Source organism: Lissotriton vulgaris, chromosome 7 (genome assembly GCF_964263255.1).
Source record: "Lissotriton vulgaris chromosome 7, aLisVul1.2, whole genome shotgun sequence".
In the NCBI taxonomy this organism is placed as follows: domain Eukaryota; kingdom Metazoa; phylum Chordata; class Amphibia; order Caudata; family Salamandridae; genus Lissotriton; species Lissotriton vulgaris.
In genome coordinates this window covers 1,376,008,171-1,376,023,992 of record NC_141695.1, presented here as the reverse complement: position 1 = coordinate 1,376,023,992, position 15,822 = coordinate 1,376,008,171, and positions in this window count along the sequence as shown.

Below are 15,822 nucleotides of genomic sequence, written 5' to 3'. Positions count from 1 at the left end.
ACTCTACGTTCTAGCTCGAAGTCCCTTCTTTCCCAGCCAAAGGCGCGTACCTCCAGAAATGGATGTAGGGATTTCACCTACCTGGCACCACAACTATGGAACAAGCTGCCCTCTCATCTGTTGTCTCTCTCTAACCACCAAGCGTTCCGCAGGAGTCTGAAAACGTGGCTCTTTCCTAATTAATTCCCCTCACGGCCATTTTCTCTCCTCTCAAGGTTGTTGCCTTCTTTTTGCCAAGCGCCCTGAGACCTCTTCTGGTGAATTGTTGCGCTATACAAAAACATTTGACATTTGACAATCACTTCGCTGACTGTACGTCCACAGTCTTGTAATTGTCACCGAACTGGCAACTGTCTGTCCACAAAACGACCGGACAATCACCTCAAATGATAGGTTACAAACACCTAGCAACCCACGACCAGCGTTAGTTACTCACTCACTCACCTACTTGTTCCCCCTATCTCGGTCCAGCGGGCGATCGATGATGCCTCACGATCCCCTTAACAATGGTCGACAATTACTCTGTGTGTAGGGTACACCCGACCCACTTACGCTACTCCTTGAGCCTAATATTTTCCCGGGCTGCGCGCATTCACAGCCTGATCCAGTTTCATACAACAGGCATTCAATCTCCGCAAGACATCACAACACAAACACTGCAATCTAGCAACGTAAAACCCTATACATACTCACTCTCCCACGAACTGCTGCTTTTGCCTCACCGTCACTCTCCGTCGCTTTCCATGAAACGCCGTCTTCCGCCGACAATCCAATGGGCAATCATCACCTAATTTCTATGGACCTTGGAAATCTCTTATCCTAATCTAGATCTCCCCTCACTCTAGAGACAACTATCCTACTCTGCTACCAACTGAAGGAGCTGGGATTGTTATCTAGATTTTTACCTTATCAATTTTCCAGAATCCCCGGACAGGTCGACTGGACCTTTTTGTCTGCTAAGAAGTGTTGAGGGGAGGTTTCCAAACTCATAATCAGCAATCAAATCCAATTTAAAGAACCACTGACTATGAACTGAAGTTTAAGAATTTATTACAAAGCCAAAAATAATTGGTCATACAGACACCTCGGCAAGAGGTTCAAAGGGTAAACTGGCACTAATACAAACATAATCAGACGAAGGAGTCTCAGACGACTCAAAATAAAAAGCAAAGTCAGTTCGAGAAACATCAGGCATCCAATAACAGTCCCTACTTGAAGTCTGGACTGCATTTACAAAAGGAAAACAAAAGGTTAATCTGTCCCTACACTAAATCTAAGGTGACATCCCTACTTAATAATTCCCTTCAGGCAAGAATAAAGGTGACAGCCGTGAAGACTTCCTAAGTAGTACATTCACTTTTCTTAGGTAAGTAGCCTAAACTACTGAGCTTGTTCTAAGATGCTCCTTCCTACACCCCACTCTGCCCTAAATTCCCTTGAGTGCTATCTAGGATTGCCTAAATCCTGCTCTCGCAACCTCCTAACAAAATCTGCTCTCCACCCTCGGGTACTGTACGCCCCAAGGCACACCCCTCTGGGCAGGTATCCGTTTTCGGATTTTTTCAGCATGGCATTCTTTCATCCAGCGTCCGTTGAGGTGACCTTGGATCCCAGGCACCTTCTCCGCCAAATGTTGCAGATGGACATTCCTCTGGCGTTTACGCATCTGCACTCCTACCAGCCTAACTTCTAAAGAATGGATCATTCTACCTAACGAGGTCTGTGGCCTTTCACCTGCAACTGAAATACGTGAGAAGCAATCTTGTGCGCATTCAAAGTTACAATTCGATATTCTCTGAGAACAGCACCCTTCCCAGAAAGAAATTATTTCACAAGGATAACCAAAGCCAAGTAAAGAAATCACAGTTAGGCCTCTACTGGCTTCTCTATGTCCCAGGCCATTACACGTTTAAATGCATTTCTAAATGATTCTACATTATAAGCAATGCACTCTATTCCATTACAAAAACAACATTACTTTTCAACTCTTAACGTAAGCTCTTTTCCATGTTAAAGCGTCACATTCTAACTCCTACACGTGCAACTCTTAATATGGCAGTTTTACTAATTTAGCAATACACACATTTAATAACATTTCTATGTTATATAAAGCTTCACACTCCTGTTAAGGCTCTACATTAATCTACAAATGCTATGAATATACCCTTCACACATTGCACTAATTCCTGACCTAATGTTGCATTTCTAAAACACATATTAGTATTTCCTCTAAATATGCGGGTGCTGACTACGGGCATTTATAATGCACCTTTACAATTTTTAAAGTAACATGGCGCTCTCTCACAAATCCCAGGCTCTATTTGGGCCTTTTGCCTCCCTGTGTACCATGGCCAATCTGGCTTTCCATTCCTCCCTGACGTCTCCCTCTGGCAACTTGTTGGAACAACTGCATTTGTAAAGACATTGGCTTAGATTCTGTAGATTCAGCCTTCCTTTCTTGCACAGCAACACAATGATTTGCAACAGAAACCAACTCAGAGAGACCTTTCGTCTTCCGTCAAGCCCAAATGGTGTGCAATTGCTTCTGTACTTTGGGCAGTGGTCCCTAAACAAAGGTAGCACAAGTAACTTCTTGAGCAGTTTCCCTAGCAATAGCAGAACAATGATCAGACATATCTTTCAAATGATCAAGATAATCAGCAGGTGTTTTGTTGTTGTTCTGTTTACAATTATACATTTTGGTCCAATTGGTTGTCATGAAACATTTATCAATAAAGGCATTCAACGGTGCATCTCCAGCAGCACTAGGAGTACCTACATTACCGGGAGTTGGTTGCAGTCAATTAGTTTTTTCTAATAAACAATGCTTAATTTCACTTGGCATAATAATGAATAACAGTTGATAGGCATAAATTCAGCAAAGTTTATAATATTCAAATGTAATTTGTAATTCTTCGCAATTTATTTTAGGTTTTTAGAAAGTTTGCCTGTTTTCAACACAGTTTACACACAGCTAGGGAACTTAACACAGTTGCTTTTTCCACCCAGGTGGTACATCGCAAGGATATTTAGCTAAGGCTTTTGCAACCTTAGATTTTTTTGCCGATCCATTTCCTTATTACACTTTTATTTACAACAAGGTACTCGTTTAGGTGTCTGTAGGCCTTGTGACACAGCTCATCCCATGGAACGGTGGGGTAGGATGGTAAGAAGGGTAGGGTTGAGTCTAAGAGCTCTTTCATGTATGTTCTCCTGGAAGGAAGTAGGAGAGTTCTTTCCCTCCTGCACACACCACATTACAATCCTAATCACAGTGTTTGGAACTTGCAGAGGTTTTGGCATGGCTAGATCAGTACACCTCTCCCCAGGGCTCAAGTCCTAAAAACAGAAGTGGGGGGGACTCAGAAAGTTAGGCACAATAAGTGTGAAATCACTGTGTGTTACATCAACACGTGTGACATCACCGCATCTGACATCACAGGAAGTGGCATCACAGAAAGTGACATCACGGCACGTGACGTAGCATGTGGCATTACAGGAAGTGGCATCACAACCCATGACCTCACAGGAAGTAACATCACATCTTAAGGTCTCACATATGGTTAGCTGTTCTATCATGAGTACATTTGGGCACATTAAAATATTTAACAAATTCAATTTTGCATTGAGGTTTTGGCAAAATAATGACGCAACCCAGATGCAAAATCGAGCGTCAACTTATATATTTTTTTAATTCTCCAAAAATAAATTGGTAACAAGGAGAAATGCAGCAGTAGATATGTTCTGCTTAATTGGTTTTAATAGCTGTGTTTCAAAATGGCTTATGGGGTTAATGTACCTGCTGCAGAGATCTTTGTGTGTCAGCCAAATCTCAGGATATTTTAATAATGGTGAGATAACTCTGGACAATAAATATTTTGCTGGAGAGATCTGAGTTTAATGCAAAAAGAACAATTGATGGACTGAATCCTGAACAATGTCATACACTCATCCCAGTACAGAGATCTGGGCTTAAATCAATCGTTTTTTTGCTCACAATGCCATTCCAGTTTGGGCCCAGCCATATGCAAATCAGTTTTGACCCTGCGCCCAATGGGAACAGTCCAGCCTGAACTGCCAGGCCAGGTCCTCCCTGGACTGGAAACAAGCATAATAGGACCGGTTTAGGGTTTTCAGCCCTCATCAACAAGGATAGCTTTACTCTAGTTGCATGGAGAGCACGGGACCCTCATCTGGGCATTCCCGTCACACTCGGGGTGACAAATGCAAAAATAAACAATTGATGGACCGAATGCAGACCAATGTCATAAATTCACCCCAGTTCAGAGATCTGGGCCTAAATCTATCGTTTTTTTGCTCACCATGCCTCGCCCAAGGTTTGAATCCTAGTAGCATTGAGGGTTAATATGTCTCTTGCAAAGCACATTATGTAACACGCAGATGACAGATTTTTATTTTATGTAAACGGGTGAGGGAGTTTCTGCTTTTAAGACAGAAATCCTTTTGTTATTTTCAGTTCATAAATTGTAATCCTTCTAATATAGCACAGTGAGGCATGAAGGGCATGTGGCTCCCACACCTTGTCATTCTCACTGTTTTATGTAACACATCCTTTATACTGATGTACAAACATACCATTTATTGTCGCTGTATAATCTGTACATGCAATGTAGTGGCCCTACTCATCCCAGCGCAGGGTTTCAGAGCGCTTTACATCACATGTACACAAATACCAATTTAACTGCCACTATTTTGTGTTATTTCTTTTATAGAGCTTCAGCACTACCATAGTGCTAAAGGCTATAAAATAAATATAACAAAATAGTGGTATTTAAAATGTTATTTTGTGTAAATACTGGGGCTACCAATACACCTGACATTCTTCCAGCATGGATATATATTTCTAATATACAGGGACTGAAAACAGTCAAACCATTTCTCTCTTAAGTACCTGTGAATTTATGTCTTTGCTTACCCTCCATTGCATCTAGGTGAGAGGCTCCTGATAGCTCCCCGCCAGGATACTCCAAGAAAAAGAGACCTAATGGCCTCTTAACTCCGGCATTTGTCATGGGCTCAGCTTGCATCTGATAAGCCCCTGCGCCATCTGATGATTGCTGCTCAGAACAAAAGCAGACAATGTGCAGGCTCTACTGAAAGTGTCCCTGTGTCAGAAAATGAGGCCGGGATAGGTTTGGTATATTTCTGTAGATCCAGGAGAAGTAGGAGGAACATGGCACTCCCCTGAAAGCAGCCAGCTTTGTAACAGGGTAGATAGTGTCTATCCTCTGAAAATAGTGGGTAGATGTGGTCTACCCATGTCTACCCTCGACTACAGCCCTGCCTTTCCCTCACACATTCATCTACCAGGGTCTGGGCTCAGGGTTTTAGGCACTCCTTGCCCTTCCCCTTCCATACCCTTCTGGAGCCTTCTACTCCATACCATGATTTACATATACACTTCTAACTCCTGTTATCATGGGGCTCCCCAGATACCTACATAAAACTCCTTTATCCCATTATTTCCTCCTCACCAGATGACAATCTCTGTTTCAGTACTAATCTATATTTAGCTGACACCAGCTTCAAACTTCATAATATATAAATTTCAAAGCACACAAGCATTGTCAAGCCCTGAGCTGTCCTCCACTGAAGTCTTCCAGGAGAATCTGTCCTACCTTTTTGGCACCTGGGGCTGTTGTGTGGAGCTGGGTTCGACTCCGCCTGCCGCATCCAATCAGGCAGAGGCACATTCTGAAACCAATGCACAAGGACTGTCAAAGAAAATCTGAACGCATGGCAATCAAAGTCTGAAATAGTTCATTAACAAAGAAAAATAATTATCTGTGAATCACAGGTTTGGCCGACCAGGTGACCCCCCCCCCAACCAGTAAACTATATTGATGGGAGCTCATAAGAAAGGCAACTGCAACAGATTATCCTATCTGCCAAACGGACAGTCTGCCTACCTCATTTAGAGCCTGGCAGACTGTAGGTATTCAGTCGACAGAGCCCCAACTGGCTCCATCGAAGGAATACTTCCTCTGACAGCTCGATTGAATAGAGGCTTTCAGAGGAAGCTCAGAACAGGGTCCTCCCTATTTAGGGTGGATGGCGTTATGTGTTTTTTTACCTATCACTCACCGCCATACCTGATGGTGAGGGACAGGAGAAACGTGGAGAGTTTGGTTTTGAAAAATACAATTGCTTGAAATAGTTTGAAAGCCACCCATTATCTATGACAACACAGTCCATCAAATTTTTCCTATCTTGACAGGAACTGCAATGGTAACAGCTTCTATCAACGTAGAGAGATGTCTGTGGGCCAATGGACATCCCAAAATTTTGCGTACAGTATGTGTATCACAGCGACAAAGTAATCCATCATAAATGATTAGCACTCAGAGAATGTGGTATGTTAAAGATTGATCAATTTAAATGATAAGAAGACCAGAGAATCTTTCATATGGGCTAAATGTCCACAATCCCAAATCTTAATTTTTTAAAAAAGGAATAAAGTAAGTGCAGAGGCACAGAGTATTTTCTTAAGACCCCCCAAAAACCACTGCCAAATATTAGGCTTTTTGAATACGAAGGCTGCCTAGCCTCATACCTTATTCTTCTTACACCCTACAATTTCTGTCTTGTTATCTGACTTTTCAGGTTGTTTTTCATTCCTGCTTTCTCCATATTACTGTTTTTCATTTCTTCTCTCCTTCCTTCCTTTTTTACATTTCACTCCCTCGCTATGTGTCAAAGTTTGGGAGTAAAAACGAAGTCTATGCCTCTAAAACAAGGTGTTGATACCTGCGCCCCAACTACAAATTACTACGCAAACAAATGATGGACGGAATGCTGAATAAATCATACATTCACTGCCCAGTCAAGAGATCTGGGTTAAATCCATTGTTCTTTTGCTCACCATGCCACCCCAGTTTAGAACCAGCCATATGCAAATCATTCTTGATCTTGTGCCTCATGGGACAGTCCAGACTGAACTGCCAAGCCAGGTCCACCCTGGACCGGAAACAATTCTGATTGAACTGTGTAAACCTGTTACAGCTTGTGGAGATACGGCGTTGCCCGATCCTTCGTAAGTGTGCAGTCACATTTCTCTTTTCTCATTTTTGCACCAGTACTTTTTCCATTTATCACGATTCCTGTAGCCATTCGGTATGCATGTGACACTTCTGTTACTTTTGTTTGCACTTTACGAACTTCTATACACGCGCTTTCAGTTGTTACTCGGTGCACTCTTTGATATGGATTTTGCCCATGAACAACACGGTCGGCATGTTCCTCAGACACTCTGTTGGGTTACGAAAGGTAGCACGTTCGGTACTGTTTATCATTTTGTATAAACGCATATGTTGTCGGAGTAAGTAATTTGGTCCTGTCTTACCCATTGTTTTCAGACCCCTGACGAAGGGTCATGGTTTTCTGACCCGAAATGCATTGGGTGGACGTAAAATCATGAGGAATCTCAAAATTGCGACATAAGATTATTATTATGCACGCAAGGAATCACTGTTTATAATCCGTCTTTCACAATAAATTGAAGTTTCCACGAACTTAAATCAAAATAAATTGAACTTTGAGAAGAAACCTACGTGTTTCATTGTTTATCGAGCGCATAGTCACGAGGGTAGGTGATCCTACCCACAACACTCGACACTTCGTTCAAAGGCACGGTCTGACTACGTGCGACGACTAGAGTGCCCTCACAAACTATACAGATGTACAGTCAAACTTGTTTATCATCAACAGCGAGTGCACAGGGATAATACATTTTCGTAGTGAGAAAGGGACCCACGTCTGGTCATATTCATCCCACTTCGGGTGAAAAGTGCTACGCAAACAAATGATGGACGGAATGCTAAATAAATCATACATTCACCCCCGTCAAGAGATCTGGGTTAAATCCATCGTTCTGTTGCTCACCATGCCACCCCAGTTTAGACACAGCCATATGTAAATCAGTCTTGACCCTGTGCCTCATCGGAACAGTCCAGACTGAACTGCCAAGCCAGGTCCTCCCTGGACCGGAAACAAGCATCCAGGGACCGGTTTCTGGGTATTACCCTTCATCAGCCAGGCTAGCTTCAATCCAGTGGCACAGTGAGAAAGGGACTTATGTCTGGGCATACCCATTTCACTTAGGGTGAAAAGTGCTACGCAAACAAATGCTGGACGGAATACTAAATAAATCATAAATTCACCCCCAGTTAAGTGATCTTGGTTAAACCATTGTTCTTTTGCTCACCATGCCACCCCAGTTTAGACCCAGCCAGATGCCAATCAGTCTTGATCCTGTGCCTCATCAGAACAGTCCAAACCGAACTGCCAAGCTAGGTCTTCCCTGAACCGGAAACAAGCATCCTGGGACCTGTTTCTAGGTATTACCCTTCATCAGCCAGGCTAGCTTGAATCCAGTGGCACAGTGAGAAAGGGACCCACGTCTGGGCATACCCATCCAACTTAGGGTAAAAAGTGTTACGCAAACAAATGATGGACGGAATGCTGAAAAAATCATACATTCGCCCCCCACTCAAGTGATCTCGGATAAATCCATTGTTGTTTTGTTCACCATGCCACCCCAGTTTAGACCCAGCCATATGCAAATCAGTCTTGATCCTGTGCCTCATGGGAACACTCGAGACCGAACTGCCAAGCCAGGTCCTCCCTGGACCGTAAACAAGCATCCTGGAACAAGTTTCTGGGTATTACCCTTCATCAGACAGGCTAGCTTGAATCCAGTGACACAGTGAGAAAGGGACCCACCTCTGGGCATACCCATCCCACTTAGGGTGAAAAGTGCTACACAAACAAATGATGGCCAGAATGCTGAATAAATCATACATTCACCCCCAGTCAAGAGATCTGGGCTATGGCTCTCTAATTGATTTATTAAGGAATAATCTGGCATATCATGTTGCTACTGCATGCTGGGGAGAAGAGTCTCATTTTTCTCATGTCAGGGTTCCTGCACCAGTAGAACTAAGGTAAAACGAAGATTTTATTGGCTTTGAATGATGATTTAGTATATATACAAGTGAATTAGCATGGTTAATAGTAACAAAACAAATGTATTTATAGCACAGGTAAATAGGATTATTGTACAAAGAGTGGACGCACATAAACTAGTAACAAGTATTTGTAATTATTTAGAGTTAGAGCTGTTGACATTGTAAATGGTAATGTTTTACACGTATGTGTTTTGTTTTTTAGTGTAGTGTATGTATGTGTTGGGTAGTGGAAAAGTGCGTGTTGTTTTGTATTTGTTAGTTGTGTATTTATGTAGTGGGGTGTATTGTATTTGCGTACTGGAATTATGTGACAAGTTGTTTATTGTAAAAGGATTGTGGGATGAATAGATACTGGTAAATGCTATCAGTCTCATGTTTGTTTGAGTTAGAGCTTTTGGCATTGCAAATCGCAATGTGTTTTACCTATGTATTATGGAGTGTATGTAGGTGGTGTGTAGTGGAATTATGTCGGTTGTATTGGTTTAGTTAGTTGTGGGACTGTGTGGCATGGAATTATGTGATATAGAGTGTGTCTGTCAGTTTATGCCTACTACAACATTGGAGAAGACAGGAGAGGCAGTAAAAGGAGATAGATAAAAGGAAATAGCTGCAGAGGGAGGGCAAATTATAGGTGCCTAAAAAAACAAGTTAGCGATGTGGTCTAACAAACAGAGCTGCCGACTTTGTGCCTCAGAAACTGTGTTTAAGTCTTGGTGTTGGTTTCTACAAAACGCATAGGGATGGTAACAATTAAATTTCAACACATAACAAATATAATTATAGTTACAGGATCGGGTGAACAAACGTTCCGGCTCTACAAAACACATGGGGATGGTAACAATTAAATTTTAATACACAACAAATATAATTAGTTACAGGTGAACAAATGTTCCTGCTCTACAAAAAAAGCATGCTGATGGTTGCAATTCAATTTAAACATATAACAAGTATAATTATAGTTACAAAATCAAATCGTGTGAACAAACATTCTTGGAGCTAAAGAAAACAAGTGGGAGAGGGAAGTGCACAGAGCAGGCGGGAGAAGTGCACAGAGGAGGTGCCATAAGAGTCTGATGAGCAGAAAACAAAGATGTGAAAATACTGTGTGTGTTAGCTCCAAAAGGGGAAAGTCAACAAAAAAAGAGTGCCTACAAGGTATGGAAAATAACATGAAAGTGTAACAGCACATGTAACAGCGGCAGTCCTCATGGGAGAATACAAAATTCCAAAAGAGGGGACTACTAAGTGTATTCAGGAATTAAAGGCCAGCATTTCTAAAGGACATCAAGAGAAACCAATGAAAAAGATGGGCATTATTTGAAGACCATATCCTAGACACAGCATGCCTCGAAAAGACAGCGCACGCACTGCCTAAGCAAGTGGTGGTCTTGAAGAAAAAAACACTGCTTGAATTGAGCTCTTATCGCCCAATAACTTTGACTAATGGTGATTCCAAAATTGACTTGAACGTTTTGGCTACACTGCTAGCACCTATTATTCATAAACTTATTTGGGTGCGGCAACATGGGTTCATCCCCGAAAGATCTACAATTGACCATATACGAAGGGTTATCTCTCTGTTTGATGCTATCAGTGAGACAGTGGACCTACGGCTTTAATTCTGCTAGACACAGAGAAAGCCTTTGATTGGATGTCCTGGCAGTTTCTCTGGATATTGATGTTAAGAGTTGGGCTTTATTTAGGTGGTCAAAATGCTATATGTCGACCCAACGGCCAGGGTCGCTGTGAATGGGGTATTATCTGAGTAATTTGCAATTTCACAGGGGACCAGGCAAGGTTGCTCCCCATTGTTGTTGCTATTATATCGACCCCTTTATCCCCAGATTAGAGAGCAATGTTTTCATATCAGCAATTCAGACCCTAGGCTGGGAGACAAAAACTCTTGCCTATGATGATGACATTGCCCTTGTGACCTCTGACCTGGTATTCACTAATAATGCAGTGGAAGAGGAAGCTGGACTATTTGGGAGATTCTCTGGCCTTGAAAAAAAATAAGACCCAGACAATTATTAATGAAGGAATTAAGATGACAGACAGTAAGGTTGTGGAGAAAGCTATTCATCTGGTAGTCAGTTTATCTGCTAGATTGGATAACATTGTTAGGGATAATATGGAACCTCTATTGTGCAATTTTAAGCAAGACCTTGGCAGACTAAATAATCTTCATTTATCCTTAGGGGGAAGAAGTAACGTGATTAAGATGCTTTTTTTCCCAAAAATATTATACTTTTTTCGGGCTATTTCCTTAGAGTTTACATATCAGTGTTTTAAGACAATGGAAACTGTATTCTCCTGGTTTATCTGGTCATAGTCCAGACCCAGACGAGCCTTTAAATTTCTTACACTACCCAGAGAGTGAGGATTGTGGGCACACCCTAATTTGAAATATATTATTGGGCTACAAAATTGATACATAGCTGAGTGCTGCAGTTTGAAAAGGCTGCAAGTGGGGAAATAGAGCAAATACCCTCTCCGTCTGAACTCATGATGGGAAAAGAGGCATAGAGCTGTCTATGGCAGCAATTAAATGACATCTATTATTAGAAAAAGTATGTTTTAAGACTCTTCATGGTGTATTTAAAGCCTGGAGTGCCATCTGTAAAACCTTAGGGATCAGCACAATGTATTTTTATACAACCCTGGTTTATGACCTAAATCTGCCGGAGATCTTTGGAGATCCACTTATGAAGAATTTGGTGCTAGGTGGGGTGTTTTAGTTGGGTTGTTTTTTCATCTTCTGGGCTACCCTCCTTTTACGAGTTAAAAAATAATATTTACAAGTAAGAGATTTTTTGTTGGTAAAGGTGGAGGCCCAGCAGGATTTGTAAGATCTGAGACTATAGAGAAAATACTGGGAGCAAGAGCAATTTCAATTGGGGAAATCTATGGATGTCTTAATTCTGTAAAGGCAAGAGAAGGTGAGGATATTAGACAAAACATTATTTTAATCATTTGACTTGGCACAGTCCACTCTAAAGTCAGTGCGATTTGCAAGCACAGTTTTATAAGACTTGCTTTTTCATATACTTTACACCTGATAATATTGGCAAATGGGGAGAGGGCAAAGGAACTTACTACCCTCAATGTGCATTACATAAAGCAGACATTGTACATATTTTTGCAGCATGTGATGAGTTAGAAAACCTGAAAAAAGAAATATCCAGGTTTTTGCTAGATATTCTGAAGTGAGATGTAGTCGTAGCACCAGACGTAATCTTACTCAGTGTATCGGAGACGAATCGGCTGGAATACAGGCATGAGTTGGTGTTTGTCTCGATGGCAATTTTAAGGCTTTGTGTGGCCTCGGTGTGGCTGGATCCTAATCCGCCTGTTTTCCAACAAAGGTTTGAGAATCTTGGCCCCTGTATCTGAGTGGGTTGATAGATCTAGGTGAGCACAATTAATTTTAGACAGATAGTCATTTATATATGGTTTACTCGGGGGCGTGGCTTGGAGCTCGGCGAACATGGCCGCACTGTAGTGCTGCTCCGCCAGCCATCGAACAAAATCTGCTAGTATCATTGCCCTAATCTCTCTAAATGTTGGAATAAATCCTATGAGTGAATTACTGAAGCCCTGCAGCCGCCGGAGCACTGTGCAGCGTCTTAAACGGACTTGGAAACGGAGTTTGCTGATCCGCACCGGGACTTGCTGAAAATGGCAGCGGTCGAAAATGCGGAGGGAATGACCGGAGCAGAGGCCGCCGTGTGAAACAGCGCTTGCTGGTGAGAGGACGACGAACAGCAACGCTCTTACCCTTTTCCCAGCGCTCGTCTCGCTTATGAGACTGCAGCTGGAAAGGGAGACGCCGGACGGCGAAACAAAGGAGGCGGAGATCAGCGGCTACTAAAGAGTTAGCGGGGGACAACATCACGCTAGGTCCCGGCGCAGAGGACAATCATAGGCCGCAACTGGGGGTGGAGCTCCGCGCAGACGGAGGTATGTGCATAAAGCAGGCGCGCTACAGAGACACTTACCTGTCGCTTCCCACGGACCTGTGCCAGAGAGTCTGGGGGCCGTCACTCTCCTCACCCTCCTAGCGCGAAGTGAACACATACACAATCAATAGGGGGCAATTGGAAGGCCTGCTACCGGACTGAAATCGGACATCCTCACAGCGGCATGTGCGGCACAGGACAAGATACACGCGAGTGCTAGCAGGGTGGGCCGGGAGCGCTGCACTTGGGGAGATCAGCTAACGCCACGCGCGGAGCCACGCAGCTGCTGAGACAGCGAGACGCAGTGCAGAGGCTGGCAGAGTGTCGACACGCGACAGAGCAATGCCCGGGCTCCCCATATTAGCCACTAGTAGCAGATCGGACTGGGAAAAAATGGGCCCTTCATGCACTGTGCACTGCGTACCCCGCACGGGTGCACCACGTGGCCGAGACATCCAGACAGCAGCGAGTGCGGTGTACGAAGAGACTGGTAGACACGCTGTTTGGCGTTCTTGGGGCACCAACTGATAGCTTCCGGCTGATTACTACGAGGTGACAGAACTGCTTAGTAAGCGCATTACACTATTGTAGGCCTTGGCGCATCCTGGAGGCAGCTGGCAGGGAGTGGCAGTAAGTGACCCTTGGCAATACATCAGGAGTGGGCACCTATTTCATTACTGCGGCCCTCCCACAGACTGGCTCACATGGGGAAACCGGACAAAACTCAGCCCAGACTCACGTTTGAGCTGAGGAAAGGGGACGCCCAGTACAAACTTCGACGTCGGAAACAGAACACGATGCTGCCGCGATGCCAAACTCCGCCCTTGAAAAAACTCTAGTTGCTATACAAAATAGTCTACAGTCAATAGACGGTAAAATCGAAGTCTTAACTGGACGGATGGACCAGTTCTCATCGAAACTTGATAAACACACAGTCCGACTAAATGAGGCTGAACAGCGGATATCAGATACGGAGGATGGCCTACGACAAGTTGCAGACAAAACGGGAGAATTTGCCAAGCTATTGGAGGTCATACCTACTAGGAGCGAGGATAGTGAAGCGAGATCCCGCAGGAACAACATTCGCATAGTAGGGCTGCCAGAATCCACGAACGTAGGGAAGCTGGAGGACTTCGTTGAGGCTTTGATTCTGGAAATACGCGGCAAGGATGAACTGTCCCCATTATTTGCTGTTGAGCGTGCACACAGATCATTGGCGGCGCGTCCTCCACCGGGTACGCCTCCGAGGCCCATATTCGCCAGGCTGCTAAATTTTCGAGACAAGGATACAGTCCTGCACATCTCTCGACAAAAAGGCTCCATTGACCACCAAGGGAACACGTTATCATTTTATCCAGATTTTACAGCCACTGTCCAGGCAGCGCGTAAGGAATACCAAAATGTCAAGCAACTCCTGCAGAAAGAGCAAATACCGTATGCAATGTTATATCCGGCGAGATTGCGCATTGGAACATTCGAGAAAGGTAAAATCTTCACAACGCCCAAGCAGGCTATGGACCATGCAAAATCACTACGGCGCCAGCAACAACAGTCATCTGCCTCTCCAAAATCGACATTGACGAATGAACAGTAAGGAGGGTATGTTGATCGCTTGGAGAAGGCATTACAATGCTCACACCTATACCCAGTTTGAGATGGTGTGTGACCTGAAGTAAGTGTTATGGCAGGCAAACTAACTTAAGGGTGGACGCTCACCTGCCGGCACGGGAGAGATTCAGGGAAACACAATGGAATCAATGGCTTCCCTCCCTCTGGATACCTGGGAGTGGTGGAAGCCGCCATGACCCCCAATGGGTGATCCCCTACCTGATTTTTGGTTAACTACGTTGTTGTTTCTTAGGGAGTTAAATGGGGGACATGTCTTTAGCGATTGGGGAGTGCTGAAGTGGGAGGTGGGGGGTGGTTCTTTTTGCTATTTCAGATCAAGGGCAATTGTTTCTAGTTACAATACAACCCAGACGCATTGTGAAGAGTTGCACTCACATACTGACTCAAATGCTAGACACATTGCCTTGCCACTGATACCACCATGGCGGGAACCTCATATAAGGCTATATCGTGGAAGGTACGTGGGCTTAACACACCACAAAAGATACGACAGGTATTAGCGCACTTGGATCGACACAATGTCACACTAGCAATTACAAGAGACTCACCTCACTAAGGTAACAGAGGACAAAGTAGCTAGAAAATGGGCGACGTATAGACTTGCTTCCTCCTACTCCTCATATGCAAGGGGTGTCCTAATATTAATAAAGAAGGGGGGGTCAACTTCAAGATGTTAGACTTTGCTACAGATGAGGAAGGTAGATGGGCGATGGTACTGGGGAAACTGGGACATGCAACAGTGACGATTATAAGTTTCTATGGCCCAGTAGTGGACAATACAAGGCGCATGGGAACTTATATAGAACATTAAGCACATGGCCGGACACAGCTATACTGTGGGGAGGAGATCGAAACACTGCCCAGAACGCTCTCAGATCACAACCCGATATTGCTTACAATGACTGTCCCTCAAAATCAGAAACCACCATTCACATGGAGATTTAAAGCAGAGGCACTTCTAGATCCCACATATGCGGACACGATCAGGGTTGCCATAGAGCGATACTTTGAGGAGAATGTTGGGTCAGTGGATAGCCAGGGGATACTCTGGGAGGCCTTCAAGGCCAAGATCAGGGGAACTTGCATTAGCACGTCAGCCGGCATCTTAAAAGACATACGAAATAGGCTAAATATGTTGGAAGGCAAGCTGAGGGAGCTTGAGACTCAGTATGACACTGAACGTGGTACAGAGACACTAGCACGCATACATGAGCTCGTCGATGAATATAATGAGCTAACAGACTCAG